Source organism: Sminthopsis crassicaudata, chromosome 2 (genome assembly GCF_048593235.1).
Source record: "Sminthopsis crassicaudata isolate SCR6 chromosome 2, ASM4859323v1, whole genome shotgun sequence".
Taxonomy (NCBI): domain Eukaryota; kingdom Metazoa; phylum Chordata; class Mammalia; order Dasyuromorphia; family Dasyuridae; genus Sminthopsis; species Sminthopsis crassicaudata.
In genome coordinates this window covers 259,537,725-259,551,360 of record NC_133618.1, presented here as the reverse complement: position 1 = coordinate 259,551,360, position 13,636 = coordinate 259,537,725, and the positions used below count along the sequence as shown (strand labels likewise).

At 35.0% G+C, this 13,636-nt stretch overlaps 1 long non-coding RNA gene across 1 annotated transcript; it reads right to left on the bottom strand.

The window, feature by feature from the left end:
- Positions 1 to 8,080: 8,080 nt before the first annotated feature.
- On the bottom strand, positions 8,081 to 12,705 carry LOC141553398 (uncharacterized). The gene is made up of 3 exons (XR_012485449.1): positions 12,561 to 12,705; positions 10,264 to 10,339; positions 8,081 to 9,013 (listed from the first exon to the last, which is right to left on the bottom strand). It is a non-coding gene; the product is annotated as an uncharacterized LOC141553398 (long non-coding RNA).
- Between the last annotated feature and the right edge of the window lie 931 nt (positions 12,706 to 13,636).

The window sequence follows — 13,636 nt, the reverse complement described above, 5'->3', positions numbered from 1 at the left end:
GTATTAAACTACAATGGACAGGATAGAGAAAAGTTTATGCTAGAGAAGAAAGAAAACAAGGTAAAGTCTGTGAAACATATTTGTGTGCATGATTGTTGAAAAAATCTCTCTCTCGACTTACATGATACTGATGCTAAGTGAAATGAGCAGAACCCGGAGATCATTATACACTTCTAAAACAATACTGTATGAGGCTGTATTCTGATAGAAGTGGATATCTTTGACAAAGAGAAGATCTAATTCAGTTCCAATTGATCAATGAGGGACAGAATCAGCTACACCCAGAGAAGGAACACTGGGAAATGAGTGTAAACTGTTTGCATTTTTGTTTTTCTTCCAAGGTTATTTTTACCCTCTGAATCCAATTCTCCCTGAGCAACAAGAGAACTGTTCGGTTCTGCACACATATATTATATCTAGGATATACTATATCATATTTAACATGTATAAGACTGCCTGCCATCTAGGGGAGGGAGTGGAGGGAGGGAAGAGAAAAATTGGAACAGAAGTGAGTGTAAGGGATAATGTTGTAAAAAAAATTACCCATGAATATGTACTGTCAATAAAAAGTTAAAATAAAAAAAAATCTCTCTCTTTGAAAGTATTCAAATGGTGACTTTTAAAAACTGACATGGTAAATGGCAGCAGGAAGTCAACTAGAGGCATTTTCTTCTCTAAAGTTGCCCATTTTGTACCAAAGGAAGATAAATAGGAAAAGAAAAATGGGAAGAGAAATAAATAGAAAGAAAAAATCTAGTCCCTGAATTCCAATCAAGAAGGTTAGTTACATATACAGAACCACTTAATTTAGGAAATGTATTTTATTATTGTAATTAAATCATTCAGTTCAGCAAAACTTTGAAGTCCAATCTGCAAGTATTTCCTCTTGCTGTTACCTTTTACCTTATGATATCAAATAACCAGATCTGTGAAGGTACTGAACTCTTCTTTCACAATTCAACTCTTGGCCCAACTTAAGTTGCTCATGGAAAATTAGACCTGGGTAGAGCCAGACTTGATATCTCTACAGAGGCTGAACTTGTACCAGTTTCATTATGTAACTTTAAATTTCCTTCATAGATGATGGGAGAGATTTCAGTCAGGATATTCCAGGAAATAAATAGCTGGCAAACAAGTACACAGGAAGTTCAGTGGCTAGGGATATAAAATTTTAGAATGAAGAAGCTGATAAGGCATTTCTGAAAGAGTATAATGAACTCAGGATCAGTAGAAAATGTGTTCAGGACCATGCCTAAGTATGAAGGGGCTCTCCAAAAAGAACCCCACAGTTCTCCAAAAGCCCCCATAGCTGTGAATCATAACATGAAGAAATTGCAAATCTGCCTTTACAGATATGGATATTGCTTGTGAATTGGGAATGAAATAAATTGAAGGCAAGAGGGAAGAGGAGAGAGGAGAGAGGTCAGAGAATGCAACTACCTCTCAGTTTCCTTGTATCATTATCATCCTCTCAAATGAAGGGATCTATTCTGCTAGTTAGAATTACAACCCTAGCAGTCACTAGCAGGTGGCTCCCATAACAAAGATGAGACAAGAAGAAATCCAACTTGCTATTCTCTAGGCATATTCAAATTTCTATGTTTTGTCCTCCAATTGTTATGGGCCAGAACTCGGAAAAAAAGTATTCTTACAAGATGTTGTCAGTGGAATTCATGAGACAATGGTTATCTAGTTTAGCATGGTGATGAATAGTTCTCTAAATTCAGTATGATTGATTTAATCTTACAACAAATAATGGTTCCCTAGTGATATAATGATTGGTTTATACTCAGTGTGGGGCATATAAACTGGGATTCAGAGCCAGGGAAGACAAGCACAATGGGACCTCTTGGGGAAGGAGAGAGAGATTCAATTCCATCTTTGATCAGGTTCCTGGTGGCTGGGCTGGCCTCCTGAACTTCTCCACTGAAACCAAGAGTCCGGAAGGCCTTTAAGAAAGCTAACCTGGCCCCAGGAAAGGAGACAAGACTTTGAAGGAGACAATAAAGGATTTGGACTTTAATACCTGGCTATTCTCGCAGAGATTACTCTGCTGAAAAGAAGGCTGCTCCAAGACCTCCAGGAAAACCAAAAGAGAATACTCATTTGGGCGGCCAAATGTGGGACTAAGAACCTACATCTATGACCCAGAAATTAGGGTGAGGACAAAAACAGACAAGAAGGAAACTTTGTTAAGGGCTAAACTAGTGCTTCAGCTGAAATGGGACAGATGTTTTAGAAAGGAGTCTTCTTTTCCACCTCAAGGAAAATGTGTTGAAAGCTTGGCTAGACTGATAAGAAAAAAAAAAATACAAAAACAAAAACAAAAACAAAATATGGTTTGATTGTAACTTGGATGCAGATCATTGAACTCTTCAGAATATTAAAATCACATAATATTCCTGAATTCCTTTCAGTTGAGAGCTACTTGTTGTTGCCACCCTTATTATTTCCCAAATTAGTTGTCAACCCAACATGGCAGACAGACCATGGGACAATGGAAATAGAGAAAACAGTATTCATGAACATGAACTTTCTTCATGTGGGAGTGTTATTGATGAGGAGTAAACTGAGGTTCTAAAGTGAGATGGGTCAGTTCCTTTTCTCTCTCTCCTTCCTTCCCCAAAGTGACCAAGGGCAGGATTCGGCAGCAAAGAAATTTGCTACTTAATGCTGTATGGAAACAAAGTCTTTATTGATAGTAAAGGGATAGACAGGCATTTGGCCTTCAGGAAGACCCAAACTGCCTGAAAGGGGGACATTAGTTGACAGGCATTTGGCTGGTATATACCAAATGCAAAGATTTCATTTTTCAGCCTTCTTTATACACATAACCAGAGTCATCAAAACAATGTTTGCACAGAAATGTTATCAAGAGGTTCTGGAAATATTTGTCAATAATACAAGAATTCTCTGTTGTTGTAAATAAGACAAAAATTCTCTATTGTTATCTCCTTCAGTCTCTCCCAAAAAAAGGAATTTCCTGTTGGTATTTTTGATCTTAAGCTATCTCCTTTCCAAATCTCATCATTATGAAAAAGAGTCATCCCCTCTTATATCTGTCCTTTTATCTTCCTCTAGAGATATTTCAGTGGGTTGGGAGAAATAAACATAGGATCCAGTTTCCTTTGTCTGCTGGATTGTCCTAGTTTATTAAAATAAATTATCTATACCCACAGGAATAGAAAGATGATTGTCTTTTGCTAGATACAGCTGATACCCAGTGATTCTTCTTTTATAAAATTTGAGTTGAAACAATGAAGAAACTTTAATCCTGTATCTAATTCACAAAATGCAATTTTAATTTTTGTGTTACTCATGTGGCAGCTCATTCCTTTATTCTTACATGCATATTTCTTATTGTCACATAACTTACAGAGAATCTTCCATGGAAATTATGTAGGAAATAATGTAGGTTATAAGTCTGCTGAGAATTCATGATATATCTCTCACCCATAATTTTATTACAGTATTCATTGCTCTAATCATTCTTAAAATAGTCAATGAAATATACTTGGACCATATGTTTTATTACCTTAGTAATAGTCTGTTTTTTTGTTAATATCAAGTCAGATACCTTATACATAACAATGGAATTCTTCAACAGCCCCTGGAACAGCAATAGCTGCAATAGATGATGAGTTCTTGCTAGAGTCCAGATCATCTCTTTTTGAGAATTGGGAATTGGGAAGAAGACATTCAAGGAAATTTCTGGGCATTACTGCATTGATGAAAGTATTGCATTCTTATATTTTTCCCATAAAAGTCACTTAATCCTATTTTGGGTTATACATTCACATTCCTTGTTTGACAACATTTTAAATTGCTTTTTGTTTTAAGGACAAGAGTCATTTTGGAGATTTCTAGCTCAGAGCTAGTTATTTAGTAGACATTTTTTTTAAATTGCTAATTAAGAGATTAAAAAGAAACAACTCCATGCTAAAACTGTATGAGGAAGAAAAATAAAGAAAGAAGATGAAAATAGAAGGAAAAAAACAAAGGAAGGAGGTAACATTTGAAAGGATAAAAAATAAGCAAGAATGGAAGGAAGGAGGGATAGGAAAGAAGGATAAAAGGAAGGCGGGAGGAAGAAATGGAAGGAAGGGAAGAAAGAAGAAAGGAATAAGAGAAGAAAGGAGAGAAGAAGGGAAGGAGCTCAGTCCCACTTGGATTGGCCAGAGATCTTAGTCAGAAAGGAGCTTAACTTCTTCTAGGGCTGTAATTGGACTCAAAGGAATGAAAGGAGAGTTTGAAATTTAAAGCACCAGTTTAGATTTAATAACACACTTTTCAGTGCAATTCAGTAAGAGTCAGATTGAATAAGCAAATGTGGTAAAGAGACTAAGAAAGAGATGGAGGTAGAAGGGATGCAAGGATATGTGGATCAAGAAGACAAACCTGAAGTGGTAATAACAGCAGATATGGTAAATGAGCAAAAACAACCAGAATGGCATTTAAGTTGCTCAAAGGAAAAAAGTATATTGAAGCTTCTTATGCTAGGTAGGAGATTTAAGAAGGGGAGTTCTGGACAATTCATGTGAAAAAAGAAGTCAATTGTGAAAGACTTAGGAATTTTGAGTAACACAACTAATCACAGTTCCAAAGGATTCATTATGAAACATAATATCCACTTCCAGATAAAGAACTAAAGAACTCAGAGTACATATTGAAACATATAATCCTAGAAGAAACACTGCTGGATCAAAGAGTATGCACAGTTTGATAACTTTTTGAGCATAGTTCCAACATGCTCTCCAGAATAGTTGAATCCAATCACAGTTCCACCAACAATGTCCCATCAGTGTCCCAGTTTTCTCACATTCCCTCTAACTTTGGTCATTATCGGTTCCTGTCATCCTAGCCAATCTAACAGGTGTGTAGTGGTATCTTGTCTTAATTTGCATTTCTCTGATCAATAATGATTTGGAGCACTTTTTCATGTGACTAGAAATAGTTTCAATTTCTTCATCTGAAAATTGTCTAGTCATATTTTTTGACCATTTATCAATTGGAGAATGACTTGAACTATTATAAATTTGAATCAATTCTCTATATATTTTAGAAATGAGGCCTTTATCGGAACCTTTGGATGTGAAAATGTTTTCCAAGTTTATTGCTTCCCTTCTAAACTTGTCTGCATTCGTTTTGTTTGTACAAAAACTTTTAACTTAATATAATCAAAATTATCTATTTTGTGATCCATAATGATCTCTAGTTCTTCTTTGGGCACAAATTCCTTCCTCCTCCACATCTGAGAGGTCAACTATTCTATGTTCTTCTAATTTGTTTATAATAGTATTCTTTATGTCTAGACCTTATCTTGGTATATAGTGTTAGGTGCAAGTCTGCCTAGTTCACCTAGTACAAACCTGGTAATGCTGGATCAAAGGGTATATACAGTTTGGTTGCTCTTTGGCATTAGGTTTTTAAAATTTTTGTTTTCCCTTTTATAAGCCCTCTCTTACACTTTCCTTCTCTCTTCCTTTCTCCATCTTTCTGTCTTTTTTCTTTCCTCCCTCTACATTTATATTATTCTCTCTATATATTTTTCTCTATATGTATTTGTCTAAAAATGTCCTCCCTCTTTCCATGTTCTGTCCACTCCCCCAGTTGCCAGTTGCCCCCAAAGGTGCCAATTCCCCCCAATCCCTGGACAACTAGATTTTTTAGGCACCAGACCTCATTCAGTGAAAGGTCTTCATATCCCTTCATTCATAGGAGCATTATCAGTGAAACCCCTTTCCCCACCTCTAAAGTAAAACCTCTTTCCTTTTTTGTCCTTTTCAATCATTTCCTTTACCCCCTCAATCACTCCTCTACAGACTTCTTTCTTTCCAAGAGCACAGAGGTTGATAGCCTTTGATTTAACCCCAGTGCATTTCTCACTTCTTTTTATCCCCCTTTTCCCCTTTCAGAATAGATTTAAGACTGGTTAAAGGAGCACTTTGTGGATCAGTTTTGGTGATATTCAGAAACACCATCTACAAAAAGTCCCCCTTCTCTTGGGTCCTTAGAGTACTTGATAATAAAGTTTTGGCAGGTATAAAACTTGCCAAACTTACTTCTCTTTATTAGTTTCTGGATTCTATCTCCTAGCAGAGGAATGAGAAAGGGACTCAATACTGATGCAACATACCCTCCACTTGTTATTCAACATCTCTTTACACTTTAACTTTGCTATATATTTTTTTTTTAAAGTTACCTCACTGATTCAACAAATTACATTACTATTAAGAGGGTGATGGTGTAAATTGATGAATTATACAAATGAGGAAGTGATCAAGGTAACTTCTCCAAACTTGGGAAATGGGGGCTTAAAGTAGAGATGACAGGGATATCCATTATTGTTAATTGTGAACAAATTCCAAACCATACCCTAGATAATGAATGGCTTTGGAGAAGGCAAGCTTTAAGTAATAGAAAATGGATCACAGTAGAGTCAGAGTGAGTAAAGGAGACTAAGCTTTTGGGAAAGTTATGCAAACTATGCATCAGTCATTAAATGACCTAGCCTACTGCAGGGTGGGTGACCAGAAAGATAGCACCATCTTGTGGCCAAAATTATGTTATTCCTCTTAGTGGTTGATTACTTAATTCATTAATATTGAGTCAGGTTGCTGTTCTCTATAGACCATTAAAAACATGAGAATGAGCCAGGAGTGGGTGAACATATCTTTGACAACATTTGATATGCACTCATCACCCATACCCTCTGTTATTGTTATTTTACAGCACTAAACATATTCTGGTAATGGATTCATCTACAATAAGTAGAGGAATTCTGGGTCATGTCTATATAATTACTCATCTCCTCTTAGTCAACCACCTCCAACTAGAAGTTCTATTGAAAATAGCCTGATTGAAAGACAATTTATTGGTAGTCCCAATGAATGCTCAGAGTGTGTTGGGCCTACCACTTAATATTCCCAATAGCACAGAGAATTTGGAGATTACATTATTCCAGTCTTTAGTGGCTTGCTGTGTCTTCCTCTTCAGAATGATTGTAGAGACTAATCATCAACAGTGAGTTTAAACCTCACCAGGATGTTTATCACTGCTGTCTATCACAGTATGATGCAATGAAAAGAGCACTTAATCGGGGAAACTGGAGGAGAAAGATCCTGGGTTACAGTGCCAAAACATACTTCAACTAACTCTAGTAATCCTATGAGAGAAGAAGCCTTATTAGGTTGAGGTAATTTCAGCAGTCTTCTCTATTTCCTTCTTTGGCTCTTTACCCAGTAGTAGCTGATGTGTGTGAATCCAATAGTTATGACTAGCTGACTTTGGATTCTAGAAGGAGGACTTGTATTAAGTGGGCTGATGATAGGAGCAATTCCAAAAAGAGTTGCACATTTTTAGTGAAACTGGGAAAATGGTAATGGGACTGCCTGGAAAGAAACTTTTTAATAATTCATGCCAAGTTGAGTAATGAAGGCATTCTTTATGATTTAGTTCTGCTATGTGAATCTGTAAATTCTCTTAAACAGTAATAAGTATTAATGGTGGATTGGAATTGACTATACATGCTTGCCTATAGGAAAGGAAGTGAGGAAATGTTTATATTTAAGAAAAAAAAAAGTAAATCATGAATCCAAAGGAATAGACTTTTGATGAAAAATCTCTTCCTTTTGCAATGTTCAAGTAGTGATATTAGAAAATTAAACCAAGCAATTGGCTGCAGGGAAACTTATTTCTTAGGGATTATTTTGTCAAAGCAGTGCCTGATTTTGTCACACATATAGAAAGAGAACCAAAAAAACTGACATTCAACTTTCATACACCAAATCTTGGGCCCCAAAGAAAAGCAGATAGGTAATACAGTGAATAGAAATCTAGATATGAAGGCAGGAAGATCTGAGTTCAAATCCAACTCCTGGCATTTTCTAGATGTGTGAACCTGGACAACTCATTGAACTTCCTTTTGCCTCAGTTTCCTCATTTGGAAAAATGGCACCTACCATTCATGTGATAGCAAGGATCTAATGAGATGACATTTATAAAGTGTCTGACCCATATGATAGGGGCTTTGTAAATGAGAATTTTTATCTTTAAAAAAAGATACACAAAAAAATTTGTCTAGAACAATGCACTTTATTGTTTTTATCTAAAAGACTCAGAACCAAAAAGCACTGGCATGCAAATTAAGAAAGTTCCTCTTTCCTTTCACTGTTTCCTATTATTTCCACCCACAATCAGATACTCTATCCAGTCAGCAAACAAGTTAGAGAGTTTCTTCCAACTCTAGGACTAATTCTTGCTACTTACAGAATGATGGAAATAGACGCAGTGGAACTTGTAATTTCAGTTTCCTTCACAAAACAACATCATGGATAGAATTCATGCCTTAGATATTCTATCAATCCTTCTTACTTCTGAGGATAGTCTATGAGGTTGGATGAGATAAAAGTAGAACCAGTGCTTTCAGCCTGGACAATTTTCAGAACTGGACAATTCATCCCTTTGGCTTACTCAACAATTTTTTCCACAGAATCAGGAAAAAGAGAAGGATAACCTTTCAGTTGTTTGCAGGAAAGGACTACCTTTTTCTTTTTTTTAATGGATGTGTATTCACAATAAGGGAACTGATCACCATCGAGTAGCCGACAAGTTGTCATATTCATAGTTTTTGTGCTCTGATGACAACTATTTGTGGAATTCTTACATGGCATTTTATTATTTTCACACAACTTTACTATATTATCCCAGGAGTCATGAATGAAATAGTGTTCTTTCTTGCATGGGCTCGAAGAAATCATGATGTTTCTGTTCCTAACCAAAATATTACAGTACACATCTGGAGGCAGAGGGATCTCTAGTTCATCGACATACTTTTCTAAGAATCTCCTTTTTTTGTAGGACCAATTGTCAGACCTTGACACTCTGTTGACAGGCTGTTCAGGCTGCTCAGCTAGGAGCTCCTTGGCTACATAGGGGGGATCTCCTGCTAGTCCCTGGTGGAACAATAGCAGCAGCAGGGAATGGATTCCCAGAAGAATCAGGATCATGTCTCCTATTAGAAGAAAGAAAAGACATACAGGGTCATGTCTGCTCATCAGTGATCTCAAGATAGGAGTTCATTCCTGAAGCTAGCTAACCCACTAGTAACAGCAGCTAATATTTATATAATTATTTAATGCTTTACATATGATTTACAATACATTATCTCATTTAATCCTTACTCACCATAATTCTAGAAAGTAGGTGCTATTATTATTCCCATTTTAGAGAGGAAGAAATTGTGAATGAGAAAGCTTAAGTGATTTGCCCAGAGGCAGTTACCTGGTATTTGACCCAGTATTCAAATTCAGACCTTCCAGACTCTCAAGCCAAGTTCTAACTAGCTACTTCAAAGTCACTTAGGACCCACACTAACCTAAGTATGCAACTAATATTTAATACCTGAACTCCTGAAAACAGACTAAAACAGAATGAATAACCTAAATGAGAAAGGTTTCCCTTCCAAAGAATAACATCTTCAGTTTGTGATCTTTAGCACTTTCATCTTTTTCTCCTGTAAACCTTGTCCTGCCCTCTACCTTATGGACCTGAATGTATAGTCAATTCAAGTCCAGAATTAATATTTATTAGTATCTGTAAGAATTTATGTACACAAGTGAGTACATTTTAATGTGTTTTCTTACAAAAACTTAAAATCAAGTTGAAGGATACATTAAAATCTCACATGGTTAGAATATACAGCTAATAAGCTAAAAGCTTACACATATACACACATACATACAACCAAAATAAGCTGTCTCAGTTGAAATTTGCCCAATTCTACTGTCATTAATTCATTAATCTCTGTAACATGGCTACATGGTGACATTGATATAAGCCTGGAGATGCTTTTGGAAGGCAAAACCTCCAAAAGCTTGTCTTAATCAAACAGATTCGCTCAGATAATGAGTCACACAATGTAAGCAATGTAAGAACCCTCTGTAGGGCACAATATCCTATAGTTTAAGGGCAACATTGTTTGATGTATGGTTTTGCTGTATGAAACTGGGCACCATTTATCTACTACCCTAGAATCTGTGTTTGATGCCCTGAGATCAGATAAGTTCAATTACTTTGTAGATTTTATACTTTTATTTCCCTTCCCTGCTATTTTTTTTCCCATTTTATCTTTTTATTACTACCATATTTTTAATCTCAGTTTCTCTTTAATTTTCTGAGATTTTCCTTCTAGAAAGAGTTAAATGGATACTCAGTTATAGAAGAATAAATTCCATCTTTGCCTCTGCCCCAATGACATCTTACCTTACAATCCGAGTGCTGTAGTGACTGCAGAAAAATGACAGTATCCTGTCCTGTGTCCGAGAGAATTGGATGGGATCTATTAACATTAACCCAGTGGGAGGGGGAGGAGCCAAGTATTGAAAAGCAAGATGAAAGAAATGAGCTCAAATTGAGGGAGGCTAAAGAAAAACAACTTTTTCCTCCCTAAAAACATTATATTCTAAGCATAGATTCAACAAATCCAAAGAAAAGAAATTATTATATATAAAACTAGCAATGTTTATTATTTACTAATTTAAAAAAATAAAGTGCATATCAACTTTCAAATAATAAATATCCCAGAACTATAACTTAAAACTAGCTCTGGGTTTCCACAGACCAAATTCAATTTTGGGAACATTACAAAAATAATTTTCTTTGTCTTGTACCCAAATCTAAGCTTTCTTTTAGGAATATCTGAATTTATGTAATTTTCTCCCCACATATGACATCATAATATAGATAATCTATTATCTCTCTACAAAGCAGGGTTCAGTAGTTCTCAATTCTCAAGCAAACATTCAGATTAACATTTTGAAGAGTAGATTGGGTTTATGTATCCTGACTACAAAGTCAAAACACCAAGGCCTAACCACTAAGACCATAGTCAAAAAAAACATTCTCCCTTCTTAGTGAGTCTATATTTTCCCACAGAGACTTTCTAGGATGCAAGGCCTTGCCATGAAAGGGAAAAGCGCGCACACACACACACACACACACACACACACACACACACACACACACACACTATTCTGTTAGAAATATTAGATTCTATTAGAAATAATGTTGGGAAAATTTTCTGTTTCCTTCTTTTTCTGGAATACATTGAGGTTTTTTACTATGCAAAAGTTTATTATGATCACTATAAGCTCTCTCTCTCTCTCTCTCTCTCTCTCTCTCTCTCTCTCTCTCTCGCTCTTTTTTTTTTTTTTTTTTTTTTTTTGGCCTTGAAACTCTTTTTATTGATGTCCTCTATTTTTATATATATTACTTCCAGATATATGTTCTCCCTCACCCCCATTGCATTTTTCCTTGTACCTAAGGAAAAAAAGTAAACAAAACTAATACAGCTAATCTGTCTGACGGTATCTATAACATTCCATACATGTAGACCATTTCTCTACTGAAGGATTGAAGTACTTTCTCATCTCTTTTCTATTATCACAGTTACTCAATATTCTAGCTCATTTTAGGATTACTATAATACTATACTAATTCTTGCCATCTCTCTCTCAAATTGTTCAATGACATTAATCAATTGTTCAAATAGAAATAGTCCTAAAATAAGTCAATATCCTGCTATTTTCTTCTGTATTCAATGTTCTATGCACTATGATAGAAATGGATTTTTTTAAACCTGCATTTTGTAGTTGAAGAAAAATATTAGGATGTAAACTCATCTTCTATAGGCTCCCTGAAAACATCTTCAGAACAATTCTAGTAACAGACAGGATGATGGAGATAATATGTATCTCATCCTATTCCCACAGGACTTTTGTTTTTTTCTGATAGTTCTTTATATTTTTAATTATTTTTATTTCACATAGCTTAGAGATTATGAATATTTGTATATAGGCATCTATCAAAAGTATTATTCATAAATTTCCATGGATCTGTATTATATTAGGTAAATGATCTGTTTGCCTTTTCTTAATCTTGGTGCTTTTCAGCATTTCTACAGCATTTGATACTAATATCTCTTCTTGGATAATTTCTCCTTTCTGAGTTGTCATGACAATGCTTGCTGTTGGTTTTCTTCTTCTATGACTGCTTTTCAGTAGTCTTTGCTTATTCATCATCCATGTCACATCTGTAAGTGCTTTCCAAGATCCTGTCCTCATTCCTGTTCTGCTGTTTTTCTACACTCTCTCACTCAGGAACTTCTTTAACTCCCATGAGTTTTATTATAATCACTTTGCAGATCATTCTCAATTCTATTTATCTCCAACTTGAGTCTTTCTCCTATACTTCAGTCATCCATTTCAATAGCCTATTGGATATTTTTGATAGGATGTCCCATAAGATTCTTAAACTCATTTTGTCCAAAAAATGAAGTAGTTATTCTGTCAAAAACCCAAGCTTCTTCTGAACTTTCGAGAGTACCATTATTCTTCTATCTATGTAGCTTTACAATCTTAGAGTCAAGTTCAACTTCCTGCTCTTCCTTTCCCTGTATATCCAATCAGTTAACAATCAATGCTATTATCCTTCTACAATACTCTCACATATTCCTTCTTTCTACCCTCATGTCCACTATTCTTATTTTAGGCCTTTATTACCTCTCTCCTGATCTCTTATATTAATTTCTTAATTTGTCTTTAAGCCTCAAGCTTTTTCCTTCTTTAATTCATTATCCAAAAGTCTGCCAAAAATGTTATTCTTTAAGCATAGGTCTCTCTATGTCACTCTTCTGCTCAATAAACTCCAGTGGTTCTTGATTGCCCCTATGGAAAAAACAAAAACAAAAAAACAAACAAAAAAAAACAAGTATTAAATGTTCAGTATTTAAACCTCTTCACAATATAGCATAGATCTACATTCCCAGCACTATATATCACTATACTTCATCTCTTCTATTTTCCAGCCAAATTGGACTTCTTGCTCTTCCTCTTGTATGACATCCCATCTCCTCCTTCCTCCTTACCCTTGCATAAATTAATTTCCATACTGAAAACACAGTCCCTCTTCACAATCACTTCTTAGAATCTGTAGTTTCATTTAAAACTCAACACATTGCCACTTTTTACAAGTGGCCTTTTCTAATTCTCACCACCCCCATTACATTCTATTTATTTAACATATAATTATGTAAGTATAAATCATGCATATACATGCTCTACTTCCATAGAATATAAAATTCTGGAGATCAGAGATTATTTTATTTTTGGACTCAGAACTCAGGAGACACTTAAAACAGTTTTTTCCTTACATAATAGATTGATTGACTGACATTACAATATACTTAGGGAAACAAGGCCTTAGTTCTACTTCTCTAGTTCTGAATTTCATTTTTTGTGAAAAAAAAGTCATTGGACTAGATTATGTCTAAAATCCTTTCCAGCTTCCATGAGTCTCTGTTATAAACACACAAAAAAGTTAGGTAACAAGGCAAGGACAAAATAATACAAATTATAAATACAAAATATGCCATACAGAAAGTATCAAATGATTTAATAATTATTATTATAAAAATATTAGCAGGCATTTATATAATGTTTTATGGTATGTGAAGCATTTTACATGTCATAATCCTTATAACAATCCTGCAAGATAGATACTCTTTAAAATGTAGTTGTTATTATTATGCTTTATTCTATACTTAAAGAAATTGATACTGAGAGAGATTAAGAAATTT